This window comes from Pinus tabuliformis, chromosome 3_1 (genome assembly GCF_031772625.1).
Source record: "Pinus tabuliformis cultivar Carrire ecotype Pingquan chromosome 3_1, CPIR1, whole genome shotgun sequence".
In the NCBI taxonomy this organism is placed as follows: domain Eukaryota; kingdom Viridiplantae; phylum Streptophyta; class Pinopsida; order Pinales; family Pinaceae; genus Pinus; species Pinus tabuliformis.
The window spans coordinates 810,114,964-810,131,037 of NC_142301.1; positions in this window are offsets into that span (position 1 = coordinate 810,114,964).

Here is a 16,074-nt window from a genome sequence, read left to right on the forward strand (position 1 = left end):
CCCTTTACCCAGTTACTCTGGCACTCGAATTTGGTCAACATTGCAAATGATCTTCCAGCCTATATACCATAAAAGGGGTTGAATCAGCATACAGAACTAGTACAAACCCTAGACCAAACCCCACATGCAATGTCATGAATGATCCAAACCATTTGCCCCATATTTATGTGGTATTGTAGTGATGCATTATTATTTCTCCTTTAAGATTTCTTATTTATAACAAACATTTTGAGGCATTCCCCTCCTTTATGGGGAGAAAGTGCTTAATGTGAATTTTATAGATGACCTTGCTCTCACTACAAATCTCATTCAGTCGTTTAGTGGAGGGAATGACACAATGTCTTGATATCGTCACTACATCAATAGGCATCATGGTTAATCAAGAAAAGATAGAGGCCTTTATTATTTGGGCAGGGTTACTTTCTAGATTGGCTTGTCAATTAGGGGATTATTGTTTCTTAAGAGAACTTAAGATTGGGTTCCCTCACTTGCCTTGATAGTTCCTCTTCATAGAAACTTGAGGTAAGTGAATTCAAAGAAACTCTTCAAGTTATGATCATTTATGTGTTATTTATGTTGACGATGCATATGCTGGTAATGCAATTGGCGTTGATAAGGAAAATTCTGTAGCTCTCTCAATAAAGGAAATCATTTTCCTTTTCTACAAGGAAATCCCTTTACTAGTGAGGGAAGGATATTCCTTTCCTCTAACTCAAGGAATCACCTTGCCAGTATAAAATGAAAGTCCTTTTCTTACAGAAGATTAGAGAAGTATAAATCTAAAAAATAATTAAAAAGTAATTTGAAGAACGAACTTGAGAATTGGTTGAAACATGTTCTTGAGAGGAGATCCTAGAAAGAAGCAAAGCATAGTTAATCATTAAAAAAGAATGACTTCTGGAGACAAAAATGATAACTCCCAGTACTACAAAAAATACTTTTTGGGGGGGGCGGGGGGGCTATACGCTGCCTCCAAAAGTGGGAATTATAACCGATTTTAGCATTAGCTGCAGTTTTTTAAACCCTCACTCACCCCACCCCCTAGCGGCCCCTAAAAGCATCACCTCTAAAAGTCAAGCCTTTTAGGGGCGGTTTTTTAAGAGAGATGAATTGCCCCCAAATGTGTCACTTTTCAAAGGGGGTTCCAAACTTGAAAAGTGACTTTTGGGTGCAATTTTTTAGACCCCCCCCCTCCCTTCAAAGCATCACCTCTAAATGTCAAGCCTTTTAGGGAAGGTATTTGAAGAGATAGCGTTGATGGGTAGCCCAAATGGTTGGTTGAAGCCCCCCTGGCAAGTCATTGGCCCTCTGTTATGAGGCGTTGGTTCAGTTCTCCTTGGCTTCATCAAGGTCAAGCCCCAAAAGTTGGGTCAATTAGGTGTGAGGGTCCTTCAGGTGGGCTAGCCTAAGGGTGTTGTGAGGACAAACAAAAAGGTCTTTTAAGAGATATGAACCAGCCCCAAAAAGTGACTTTTAGGGGTGATTGCAATAGCCCTCAAAAGTCATCTTTCAAGGTTGGTTGTAAATAGCCTCCAAAAATTCACTTTTGGGGGCGATTTGAAACCCCCTTGAAAATTGACCTATGGGGGCAATTTAAAACCCCCCTCGTAGCAACCTACAAGGGCGGCTTACAACCCCCCTTGTAGCAACTTATTAGGGTGGTCTAAAACCGCCTTGTAACAATGTTTGGGGATGTTGGGATCCCCCCTCGTACTAACTTTTGGGGGCGTTAAGAGCCCCCGTCGTGGCAAGTTGTGGGGGCATTAGAAGCCCCCCTTATAGTAGACTATACATACTTTCAAATTTTTAGATTGTGATAATTTCACACTGTTATGTTGGGCACGAGTGAAGAGGATCAAAAAGTTGGGTAGTTGTATCCACTTGAGGTTGGCTTACACGACGCGTCAATGAATTCATCAAATCAAGGAGAGTTTGCAAATGGCATTGAATCAGCTTTGCGCAAACCCTCATTTGAGCATACGATCATCTCTTCACATTCACTCCATAATGAAAGCACTGAAGAAAATTGATGATGTCATTAAATATAGTGTCGATCCTCAAAGAGTACAACCTTTCAAACCCATTTCCTTTTTATCTTTCCTAAAAAAATATCCTTGCTTAAATGACAATGAGCTTGAAAATAAATAAATAAAAGATAAAGCACTCTTTAATAGTCAATAACTTCAAAAAATAAATAAGAAATACACAAAAATTTTCCAAAATTCAAATTTTAAAATTTTACATTCTCTTGCACCTTCCTTGTGTGACCATAATATCTCCACAATTTGAGTAAAAGAAAAATAAAATCTATTTATGCAAAATAGGGAGTATAATGATTCTAAATTATTTCCTCCAAATTTACTAATTTGAATTATTGCCTCCAAATTTATATTTGGTCAATTTTTCACAAATCACTAAACCACTGTGCAATCCAAATTAAACCATGTGAAGAGTTTCAGATTTTTCCCCAATGAGGGAGAGCATTCTATAGTAATTGGATCCCCTTTTCCCCCTCCCTCATTGATTCTTGTATAATGACAATATGAGGGCAGTGAACTTGATTAATCTGTTTATAGCTAAGTTTTTATAGGGTTAGCTAAGTACTTGCAATTCAAGGATATGATTTTCATTTTGAAAGAGATTCAACGCTTGAAGCTCTAAGGTGCAAAATGATATATATATATATATATTTTCATGGAGAAAATTTCAAAATTTGCATATTTATGTTCCATTGACAAAAAGGATTTTCCCCCTCTCTTGGGGACATTTAGATGATCATTGCTATGAGGCCCCAACCCTCTACCAGAGTCTAAAAAAGGGATGTTCGACGAGTCAAAGAAGGGGGAAACAAAAAGGTGAGCAGAGCATCATAAACTGTAACAAGGAGGGAGGCTAAAGAGGAGGAGGGTAGTAGGGAAACAAAAGTAATAGGGAGAGAAGGGGGAATAGAGTGGAGGGAAGGGACAAAGGAAAACATCAAGGAGGAAAGAGAAAAGGAGAGTCTTTGGAAAAAAACTAGGTTGTCCCTAAGATCCAAGGGGGAGGAAGTGATTCATGGAAGGACACTAAAGCACAAAAACACAAAAACACAATAAGAGATAGGCAAGGAACTAGAAAAAGGAGGTTGTTGCTTGGGAGGGAGGGCCCTACTATGAGGTTGGAGGAGTTTATCTGATAGTGTCTAGAAAACTCGATTAAAGTTGAAGATCAAGAGCACTCTTCCATGCATGACACAAGGGAGAAAAATAGGCTCTAGATTATGATATTCAAGGAGACACTTGAATGTGTGGAGTTTTGAGAGTTTTTCCATTGATTCCAAAGAAAGGGTCCTTGCTGAATTGGAGGTAAACCTTAATATGTTGCATGTCTCATGAGTCTTATTGAGAAATGTTCAATCCTTCTTAAAAGATTGCCACCAAGAAATTCACTATCCCCTGAAGTATGAATAGTGTAAACATGTGCGTAGATCAATAAATAATAAACATATGTATGTCTATGTGTTGATTGTATGCATATGATATCACAATCTCAAAGATGTTTATGGTGAACTCTTATCTAGTGGGTATTTGATCCGACCTAGTGAAGGCAGAGGAGCATTAGTCATCATGGTTGATCACATGACTTAGAGGCTTCAAGTGTCCTTGAAACACTTTGTATCTTACACGAGTCATCTACATTTTTTGCATGGAAGATGACAATTGAGGTAGTGAACACATTATCTAATGATGGTTGGATGTCATTGTCCAAACATGGTTTGGGGGATGTCACTATTTCTATAAAGTCTTTGTCAAATTACTTAAACCATATATCATCGTTAAATAGCCTATGTTCAATAGACATGAGCACCTTGAGTGTAAAATCTTCCTTGCTTTTATAAGAGGTTTATATGGTAGACATCTTGAAGGAATGATTTTGACGTATTTTGATAATTTATTTATTTATTTATTTTTATTTTTATTTTTTATTTTTTAAGTATAGTTAAAGGCTTCAATCTAAGAGGATTAATGTCCTCATATTGACCAGGTTGGTGCCTGGATTGGCCTAAGATGCTTTTTGTCCTCATTCAAGGTTGGCGACTTGAAGAATTAAAGAACTTATATTACAAGTTGGAGCTCATATTTATAAATGAGAATCAAAGTCCTCACTATATTTAATAAAATTATTACTTTTGTTCTACTTCTTATGTTATGGCTTAACCTTTTAACTAACATAATATAACAATTGTAAGAAGTATCAATTCACCCCCCAATATTTCCAACAAGGGTTGAGACATATTTGGACATACCAAAGCCCATGATTATGTTGTTTATCTAATAGATAAGTATTTTCCACCTGCGTGTTCGCTGAGACCCTTCGCTGGCACTGTAATTCTATAATGGTTAGTAATGGCAGCAAAACTACATGTGCAAACTACTTGCAATATGTTTCAACATATATTTTTCTAAGTTGATATTCAGATCTGTCATTGGGTAATGGAGAGATTTTGCACTGATTTTTCAAACTATTTATCATTCATAATTTCAAACCCTCATCATATAGCCTATATCAACAAGCTCATCTGCTCTCTAAGGTCACCTTCAAATAATTAGGAGGTTGAGAATAAGGGAGTGTTCTCCAAATAGATTTGTTGACCTCAGAGTGCAATGTAACAATTGTGCTTTCCACATACCCTCGAGGTGGGACATTCCTTCGACCAATCTAACAAACTCTTCAAAATAGAAACATGTGCCAAGATGGTAGCTCTCATTTAATAAATCCATATCTATTTATAATGAGGTCATGATAAGCTCATTAAATTCTACTTATAATGGTTGTTCCAACTTACACCTCAAGCCTTGAAAATGCTCTTTCCAAATTCAACTCAGCTGGTAATCCTCTCAACATTGCCTCAATTATGGTGGATGTTTAAGGGTTTAAAACAGGTCTAGATTGGTGCATTTCTATTCTCAAACTGCTTGATTCATCTTCCAACTTATGCTGAATCCAATGATAATTATTAGCATAAATGATTCCCTCCAACAGAGTCTCATAAAAGCACTTAAAGTTGGGCTAGTGCTTTCATTCCCTCAAAAAAATATAACAACTTTAAAAATACATCTCAGTTTTTAATTTATATATTTTACTAAAAATATATTTATATTATTAAGATATTTTTTTTCAAATATATATAATTAATATATATGATATTTTTTTAAATATATATAATTAATATATATGATAATTTTTTTGAAATATATATAATTAATATATATTGAATCAATAGATTTTGATTAACACATTAAATTAAACAAAATAAGATAATTAATAAATATTAAATCAATAGATCCTAATTAACACATTAAAATCATGTAATTATTACATAAATCAAAAATCGATGGGGCACTTTTCAAAGAATTTGGTGGGAAATTTTCAAAATTTTCAAATTTCAAGCGCTTCTGGAACAGTTTGGTGTTGAAGCATTTTGGGACACTTTTCAGCAAACAGATAAACCGTTCGAGGAGCATTAGCTGGTGCACACATTTACAGATAGATGATTAACTCCACTATCCTCAGGGAGTGTCGTGGAGCATTAACAGGTGTGGTGCTTCTGGCAATAACCCTTCCACACCATAAGACATGTTTACAAGCTATGCAGTTACAGCCATTCCTTCTGCGAGGCCCGATCTTCTATGGATTTTGCAAGGCCCGATCTTCCATGGTTTTTGCCTAAAACATGTATTTTTTTCTTCATCTCAAAAATTAACTCTTTGAATAAATTATCATCTCCAGTATGTGAAAACAGAAAACATTTCTCCGGTCTCTCCTTGATAAGGATTACGCTTTTTCCCTGCAGAAAAGATAGGTGGTAGAACTGCAGGGCACTTCAATCGACAAATTTTCCTTTAAGTTAGATTGAATACACAAGAAATTGCTCCCAGTAATAGGAAATGTAATGCTCGAGACAATAACAAGGGTCAAACTAATTGACCTGAAGTTTAACCTTCAAAACTAGAACACCAGACAACCTGAACTTTAACCCTACTTTCGAAACAGGACACCATGCAGAAGGCACACCGGTCTAGATATGCTCTTTAGTAGTCCATGCCACCTATACCGTCTCTCATACCTGGGATTTCCATCTTATCCTTCAGAATCACAACAATGATGCACTCTGTTGTGGCTAACAATGAAGGCACACTTACAGCATCAACCAAAACAGGTCTGATCACTTTCAGGGGATCAATAATCCCTGCCTTCACCTTATCAATGTATTCACCTTAGTCAACATGGTAGCGAAAGTCAAGATTATATTGCTCAATAACTTCCCAACAACCACTGCACCTTCCACACCAGCATTTGCAACAATCGTACATGAAAACATCTTCAATCGTATTTGCAGTTTGACCTTCCTGAGGCAGAGTTCGTCATTTTTTCCTGAGGCAGGATTTGGACCCTTTCCTGAAGTAATTTGGGCCTTCACTTCCTTATTTTTATGTGATGCCAATTCACGCAGATCTGTAGACTGAATTATAGCATCCTTGACAATATCTTAGAGATCGTTTTCTTTCACAAACAATGTTACATTGGCTTTTGATGACACCTATCTGGAGGCACCATCTAATTTGTCCTCAAATCTGAGACTTGATGCTGCCATCTCTAAGATCTATTTTACAAACTTTTCAGATATGAAAATAAAACAACAAAAATATACCCGCAAGAGTGGTTAGTCCTTCAAGCAACAATAATGGAACCCTCTAACTGCTGGTCTTTGATTCTGGTAGTTGATCTATTGTTGTAAACCCTTGAGGATCTCAATTAGAGATAATCCTCTTATACCATGTAAAATTTTTATTATTCAAGAGGACAACTGTCCTGTGTTTCTTTCTCAAATAACTCAGATCTTGAATCACTTTAATAACTGAATAAAATTCTGAACATGCAACAGTCACACATATAACTGGAAAATCTAAACAGTGGACTCATAATAGCTTTTCAAGTACACACATAATTCTGTCCTTCAAATCAGCTTATCATTAATGATCAAAACTTACAAGGACACGTCAAAACTGAGGTTTTCAGCTTCCTGGACACTCAGATCTTCTCTATCTCCTTGCTGGATACTCAAACCCACACTTTACTAAATTGTTGTACAACACTGTTCAATATGGATTCCGATCTGACCTCGGCTCCTCTCCTGTGCTTTGAATCTGCTCAGCTGATCTTTCTCTGATCTCTTGTCTTTTTGATGTCCAAAAATGTTTGCATACAGCTTCTCTCATCTTGTTCTATTTATGCTCTCAGACTCTAATTGAGAAAATTAATCTCCCGTATCTTAGCAACTAATCTCTTTAATCCGAGCAACCACCTTTTCTCAACAGTTATGTGTACAGCTAAGATTAGATCAAATACAAATCACTAATATTCCGAAAATATCTAGAATATTTCATTTAGATTTTGAAGAGTTAGGAGATCTAGTGAAATTGATCTTTCACTTTTATTTACTAAGTGAAATTACAAGATGGTATTATTTCACAGTTTTACTAGGTGGTCACCAAAAGTTGTCTTGAACCACTTCTCACACATTCACACCTTACATGTGTAAGAAGTTCCTACATGAGTTACACTTATCGACATACCCTGTATACCTTGTACCTAGTTCCAAATCAAAGCAAAGGTCTTAGCAGAATGCCATTTCTCACATGCTGCTGGTCACACTGGCTTCTTTAAGCCATATAACAACAAGAGTAATTTCTTTTAGAATGGACTTTAATAAGAGGTGAAAAATATTTGTTGCTTCATTTGAGACTTATTAGAGGAATAAAATAGAGACTGTGAGAAGTCCAGGACTAATGTATGCCTTGCCCATTCTGAATAAAAGGTGAGAATCCATTAACATTGTCTTTAGAAGTTTGCCTCAGGCCGGAGGGAAAATCTCCATATTTGTTATTTCTTGGGTGCTACTGACAACTTCTCACACGTTGTTGAACTATTCATGCCACATGTTTATAGGCTTCATGGATTTAAGAAAAATCAGTTTGGAGTTAGAAGAGCCAACTAGGTTTAAAGAGAAATTTAAGGTTGAATGGCAGCTTTAGGGTAACAAAATTAGTGGTATTAATTTGAATTTTTAACAAAATAAAGTTTATTGTGTAAAATTGGTTATCCCACATGCAAGAGATAAGTGAGCCTGCCTGAAGGCTTTAGACGGGCTCTTAACCCTGATACAAAAGTATATTTGGAAATGTTTTCATGTGGGTAATCTATGAGAAACAAATTCCTAGGTCAAGTGCAGTGTCCATATTCCTCTTGGACAGGCATGGATTCACATCTAAACCTATCTAGGAAAGCATTTTGGGGTAATGCTTCAAAAAATGTGCCTCGAGTGGCTACACCATGGAGCAAACTTTCATTGGCATAAGGTGTGAATTTTGAGGGGTATTTATTGGCGTAAGGTGTGAAATCTGAGGGGTATTTATTCTATGAACTCTAAGGGGTATTTATTCTACCAAAATTGCTCAGGACATGCACCATGGAGTAGAGTTTCATTGGCGTAAGGTGTGAACTTGATGGGTATTTATTCTGCCAAAATTGCTCAGGACATACACCCAATCTAATCCCTTTAGATCAAAGTGAGAATGGAACTCTGGTGGACAACAAAACACTTGTTCACCTCACCAGTGAGTCAATCGCCCATTGGCAGGAAAAGCCATTTTATCCTATATATTGTTGACGCATTTTCTTTTTTCATATTAATAAAGGCTCTGTTTTGAGGGTTGTCCACAAATATTTGAATGTTGTTCTTCTTTATTGTCAAATATTCAACGTTTTATTCCAAAATTCAGAATTTTGTTTCAGATTTCAGGTATTTCAAAACATTTTTATCCTAGGGAAAAGTATTGTAATTTTCATTATCAAGGAAAATTACATGTTGTAAACGCCATATGCATATGCAGAAAAGTGACCATGGTCATCTAAGAACTGTTTTATACTGTAGAAATCTATACAAAAAACCCAGAGAAGGGTGTGATGATAGTATCTGATCATATACATTATTATTTACATATTCAAATTTTTTCAAAATTTCACCCATGGTGATTACTGTTCTGTAGACAAAAAATAAATAACAGAAATAGATAAGTTAGGGCTTGTCAACCCTCTATAGTTCCTGATCCATGTATGGTCTATGGAAATACTGGTAGATCTGTTCTGGTGTGTGCTCCTTGATCAACCATTCCCCTCTAGGATGATGCGTTGCCGCTTTTGAAAGCCGGTCCGCAGGTTCATTGCGCTCCCTGTAGATATGAGCACATGAAACATGATCAAAATGTGTTTTTAAAAACAAAACATCATCCAATATGGTTATGAGTGTATATGCATTGCATGTAGAAATGCAGTTGAACCAGTTAATAACAATCTTGGAGTCCCCATAAACTTGTAAATATCTACAGTTATTGTTTATAGCAAAATATAAAAGATGACGAAGTGTAAGGAGCTCCGCAAAGTTATTTATGCAATCTCCCAACCCCATACAAATATGGAAATAATGTGTCTCAGATATATGGAGGATAATGCCACCGCCACAACCCTGTTCCTGTGTTGATTCGTCGAAATAGGCCCAAGGGTGTGCTTTGTCTATGACCTCTGTGGTGATGGTTCGAATCTTGGCAACCTGTTCATCAACTGGAATTTCCATATAACTGTTACAAATCTTAGGAATAATCAAAGGCCAAACTATATGCTTCCCATGAAATATGTTGTTGTTCCTGCTCATCCATATGTGCTAGCACACCATTAATGGAAGATTTCGGGATCTTGTGTTTGGAGCTTCAACCCACCATTGGTTCCAGGCATTTAGTATACCATCGCCAGCCCAAGTAAGTGATAAATTAAGAGTATGTAACACCTACGCCTAGACCTGTTGTGTTGTAGGGCAAGAGAGAAAGAGATGGTGATTTGATTCCTCCTCCTCACGACATAATACACACCATGTAGGTCCCTGAAAGGATTGTTTTTTGAGATTATTTCCGGTCGGGGTTTTGTCCATAATGATGTTCCAAATCAACAGACAAGTACCCAGCGGGTCTTTTAGCTTCCATATGCTGCTCCACCAACTATCCAAAGAATCAGGTTTATGGCTAGCATGGATAATAGGATATCCATCCTTTGGAGTATAGATCCCCTTCTGTGCAAAACCCCAAATCAATTCGTCATCCGCATCCCTTAGTCTCACATGGGATTCAATTAAAGCCGCCAAATATCTCCTTCACTCCATACGCCATTGATCTGGTATATCCAGGGCCTCCACTGGTATATGTAGTGGTGTTGTATAGGTCCCTGATCTGTGTGATGTTTGCCACTCCATTATGATTTAGGAAGGCAATCAAGCCAAGAGGGAGATGGTGTGAGTTGCTGCAACCAATCCATGGATTAGTCCCAATGCGGACAGACATATCGTGGCCGATCCGCCAAGTAAGACCCCTTCTTATGATGGGAAGGGTATTTATAACAACCCTCCAAATCACTAATATTCCTTTCCTGTTCAAAGCAGGTAACCTTAACCAGTCCATGACTGTGTGCGACCTTATGTATTTATAGGTAACCACCTCTGACCAAAGGCTCTTGTGCTTAAGGAGAAGCCATCCTAATTTGGCTGCAAGTGCTTGAGGAAAGGCAGAGAGGTTCTTGAGGTCCCAACCTCCCCATTTTTTGGGAGTTGCAATTCTACTCCATTTGACCCATGCATAAGGTTTTCCCTCCTTGTGACCCTTCCATAAGGAGTGGCAGCAAACTCGCTGAATCCTTTGTAATATACCTTGGGGGATCCAGGACAGAGACATCCAGAAGACTGGTGTTGGTTCCAGAACCGATTTAATGAGCACCAGTCTACCTGCTCTGGATAGTAGATGATGGCTCCAAATATTTAATCTTCTTTCCACCTTGGCAATCAACGAGGTCCAATTTGCAATTTTGTATCCATCTGCTTTTATCGTGAAACCCAAGTACTTCAATCCATCCTCCATTGTCAAGTTTTGGAAGGGGAAGTTTTGGAGTGCATGATAGGTCTCCTGTTGAGTACAAGCTGAGAGAGATATAGTGGATTTGGCCCCATTTATTTCCATCCTTGTTGCGGCACAAAAAAGATTCAACACCTCAAAGAGAGTGTTGTTGTCTTGAATGCCTCGATCTAAGAAGATGAGCATGTCATCCACAAAGAGCAGATGTGTTTGAGTGCATTGCTCCATGATCTTGAGACCCTTGAGCCTCCTGGCTCTTTTTTCCAACGCAATTAGCCTGCTTAAGCCTTCCATCACAATAAGAAAAAGCAATGGGGAGAGAGGACAACCCCTGCCTGATTCCTCGCTCTGCCTGAAAGGAATGGGAGACTGATCCATTGATTAAGGTTCCAAAGGATACAAATGTGATGCAACACATTATCCATTTGATAAAAACCAGTGGAAAGCCCAGGTGAGTAAGGATCATCCTTAAGAATAACTAGTTGACCTTGTCAAAGGCCTTTGAGAGGTCAATCTTGAGCATCGCCCATTTAAGCTTCTTCTGTTTGATGGAGTGTAAGGCCTCTTGTGCTGTGCCGATGGCCTCATGGATTTGTCGATTGTGTAGGAAGGAAAATTGTTCCGAGGAGATGTTGCTTGATAGGATCAGCTTGATGCGGTTAGCAATGATCTTCGCAATAATTTTGTATAAGTAGTTACAGAGGGATATAGGCCTGAAGTCATTGAAGGATGGCGAGGAGTCTGTCTTGGGAATGAGGGCTATATAGGTGGAATTTATAGGTTGATACGTTTTTCCCGATGTACGACATTCCTCGATCACATTGGGTAGATCTGGTCCAATAATGTCAAAGAACGTAAGATAGAATTCCACGGACCAACCATCTGGCCCCTTTGTCCTTCTTAAACCACTTCAAGGTGCCCTCCAGTTCCCCCATAGTAACAGGTTTTATGAGATCCTCCACCAAGTCAGGTTCCACAAATCTGGGAAAATGCCCTGCAATGCGAATGATATCAGCTAGAGGTGAGCCTGGTGGGGCTTTGAACAACTTCTTGAAGTGAGTGTTACCCAGCCGTGCCAGCTGATTATAAGTTTTAGCAATCAGACCCTGTTCCGTAGGCATCTGCTAGATAGTATTGTTGGCTTTCCTTCCATTTGCAAATTTATGGAAGAATTTTGTATTGCCATCCCCCGCTTGTAACCAAATTGCCCTCCTTCTGAGTCTCCAAGTTTCTTCCCGATCCAGCAGAATCCTTGATCTATGGGTTTCCAAGACCACAAGGTGTAGTTTTGCTGCTATATAGGTGTACCCTCTTCCCTGTTCATCCATTAGAGTGGTCAACTGATTTTCAATGTCACCAAGGGTATGTTTCTCCTTGGCCTTTTTCCTTCTGGCCCAGTCCATGGATAATCGCTTGAGTTTGATCAGGTTACTATAGAAACCCTCGGCCTTCCTCTCGAAATTTGGTAAGGGATGAGCCTTCCAAAATTCCGAAACCAACCTGAGATATTCAGTGTCCTTTAACTAGGTCGAATTAAACTTAAAATGAGCCCTAGGTTTTTTGAAGGAGCCTGCCACTTCCAGATAAATAGGGGAATGATCCAATATTCCTCTAGTGCCCACCCACTGTTTGTAATTTGTGAGGGAATTAAGTAGATCTTCATGAATGAGAAACCTGTCTAGTCTCCTCCCCAGAGCTGCATCTCCAGTCCTTCTGTTGTGCTAGGTTGGCAGCTTCTTGTTCATAGGGACATCAATAAGACCATGTTGCTCCAAGAGGATGCCGAGCTGACCCAAGAGTGGATCCAGCTGCGAGTGGTGTCCCTAGAATTCTTCATGTCCGATGGAGAAATTAATATCTCCCTCTAGAATAGTGGATTGGTCTATCAGGGGATTCTCAAGGAGCTGCTGCAAGAAATCCAATATATTGTGATTGGGTGCATAAATGTTCATAATACAGAGATTTCTGCCCAATTCAGCTGAAAATATATCAATTCCTAGGAAACCCTGACCTCCCCAAGCCAATGTAACCTTGATGGTTTGAGGGTTTATCCCGAGAGCTAGACCCCCAGATCTCCCAGCAACATCTAGGGCTTGAAAGTGCCACCCTGGCATGATAGTTAGAAGGGTCCTAACAATTAGCTCAAAGCTACCTAGGGTTTCTTGAAGAAAAATAATGTCACAAGGCTCACAACTCAAGAGTCTCTTAAGGGCTAATTTTTTAGAGGGACTAGCTAATCCCCTACAGTTGAAGGAGAGCCACTTCATGGCGGAACATTGCCAAGGCTGTCTAGTGCTCTAAGTACCCTTTCAATGGTGTTCTGTCTACCCTAAGCTACATCATCCCCAACAATCTTAATGGTTTTGGACATCTTGGAAGGCCTTCCCCGGGTGGGTTTATGCTCAACATTAGAGAGTGTGATACCCAATCCAAGCGAGTCAAGGATTTCCCGATGGCATGAACGGAGGTTGTAGGAATGTGAACCCGAAGCAGATGGGGAAATAGGATTTTGTTGGAGCCCCTGTCCAAGGACAACCAGGGGGGTGGTGGAAAAGATAGGCAATGGGTGATCACGTGCACAGGTAATGGGAGAGGTAACCAAACAAGGTGAAGATGCAGATGATGCCAATGAGAAAAAAATATTGATTAAAATTTAGTGCAGAGGATAAGGGAGAAGAAACTGTACCCGATGTAGGAGCAGCCTTCGCAACAGACCGGGATCTAGTCATAGGAGGGGAGATTGGCGGCATCTAGGAAGCACTAGATGGATGAGTAGTGACCCTAGCCACATCCTTTGGACTATCCAGACCTGTGGGCTACTCATCCACAATCGGGTCTTCTGTATGGTGATGTTTGGTTCCCTTTGTAGCAGCCGGAGTAGTAGGAATGAGCAGTGGGCATTCTTTGAAAAGATGTCCAACCTTATGGCATCATCTACACCTGAATGGAATGCCTTCGTAATCAAGATTTTGTCAGCGAGAGAAATGCCTCCAATGTAGGGTAATCTTTTCCTCCAGGCCTTCTATGGTGCCCAAATGAACCAGGATGCAAGCCATAGTCATATTCCCTGACGTTTCATAGGACTGATCATGTTCCAAATAGGTACCTAGTGCGTTGCCTGTTAGCTCTGCTATATAACATTGATTTTCTAGAGCTGGAGGCAAACTTGGTCCGTGGTCGTGCTCGAAGAAGGCCTATAATGGTTGCCCTCACCTTCTCCTTTACCTCTCTCACCCTCCCTTCATCTCCATTTCCCGTGCTTTTTGGTTAAAAAACCATATAAAAGTCCCTTGCTCTTAAGCCCCGAGCGCTAAAACCCATACCCCATAAACCCGTGCCCATACGATTGTGCGCCTTCACAAACTCTTCACCACTGTAACCTCAGCCGTTGATCTCCGCCTCCCCATCCAATGGCTCCCCGTCGCATCCGGTGGAACATCCGCACGATAGTTCCCCTCGCCGTCCAATCATCTCTGCCATGATTGGACGGCGTTCGCTCTCCCCACGCTCACAAAGTAATGGCACGTTAACTCGCGATGGAGAGTGGTTTCCTCTCTCCTCCACCGCCATGCGTCACGCTATGAATGGGATCGCGCACCATTGTCCTTTTACCGCCCAACGTCTTACGGCGGTGAGATCAATACCGCTTACCACCCGGTCCTCCGTCCTCGCCCGATAACCATCGCGCGCCTCCGCCACCCGACGACCGTTGGACCTGTCCACTTGAGATCCAACGGCCCACGTTCATTCTGCCCCCGCTTTTCCCGATAGCCCCGCCAAGCCATCTCCGCCGTCCATTCTCCCGATCCGACGGCCAATCTTGCTCCTTCGACCAACTCGTCTATTTGCCACACCGTCCACGTCCCTTGACTGTTCTGTGCACCCGAAGGATGAAGGTGACCGGTCTTCCAGTACCATTTGCAGTTGCTCCTCAACCACCATATTTAACAAACAGTATGGCCGAGGAGGAAAAGGATAGAGCTCGAGCAGATAACTGCATTTAACAGTTATGGGGCCTCATTGATACAAGCACTCCAGCTACCCGAGAGGACAACTGAGCACAAGAAAAGATCAGATTCATCCACTAAAGCAAGAAAACGCACTCAGAAGCGCCATCAGGCAACTAAATGCGGTTGGTGGTCAATTATGGCTCTTCCATATCTAGAATGGCCAGGTGCCTTTGTAATGAGACTCTATATATACCCAGAAACAAGATGTAATCAGGGTTGATGGTTGATATTTTGGTGTAAGGTCCAACTTCTGGAGACTGTAACTATTTTGATACTTGCAGCATCTCGTCTTCATTTTTAGCTAATACAAGCTTCTTTTGATGTTAATTGTTCACTTTCCATTTCTCTTCTCCTCTAAGCTGTGCCTGATATGTTGTATTCCTGAACTCTTGATGTTTAGCACTAGAGTAGCTGTCATCCTATCTCCGTGTTAAAGTCTTGTATGTATCATTGAATGAGTGATTCAGGTTTCTCTTCCTCTAGTACCAGAGAATTGTCATCCTGTCTGTGCACTAAGAGATTAGATTTGCAAACTTCTTTACTGGTTGCAGCCGGCCATCACATGGTCTTGTGCATTTGCTGGTGTGGTCAGTATTCTCCATATTCACCCGATCTTAAAACTGTGAGTAGTTGGTGGTCTAAAGCCTTGAAGTCTGGGGGTGTTCACGCATGTCTGGAGTCAAGCAAAGTAGAAGTGGTTATCTGGCTTGGACAAGCACCATTTCTTCCATTCATCCATTTGCAACGATAAGTTGAATTTATATGTTCCTAGGCATCTTCGAGCTACAACCTAGGAGAGTTTCTTGGGGTGATAACATTGCCTATGCGCTTAAAAATGACTGGAGTCCAGTATTGCATTGGAAGGCCTGGTAATCGAACCCAAATCGGCACAACTCCCATCTGTTCCCTCTCAGGATCAAATAAGGGATCCCATCTTTTCAGCAGAACAGGGGCTAATTCGATATGCCAGAATCTAGAGAGTATCCAGTCCGTGTACTCTTCCCTGTGGAAATGAAGGGCAAACCATCCTCGCACAAGCACCTGAATGGTGGGTAATTCTTTGAGTAAAG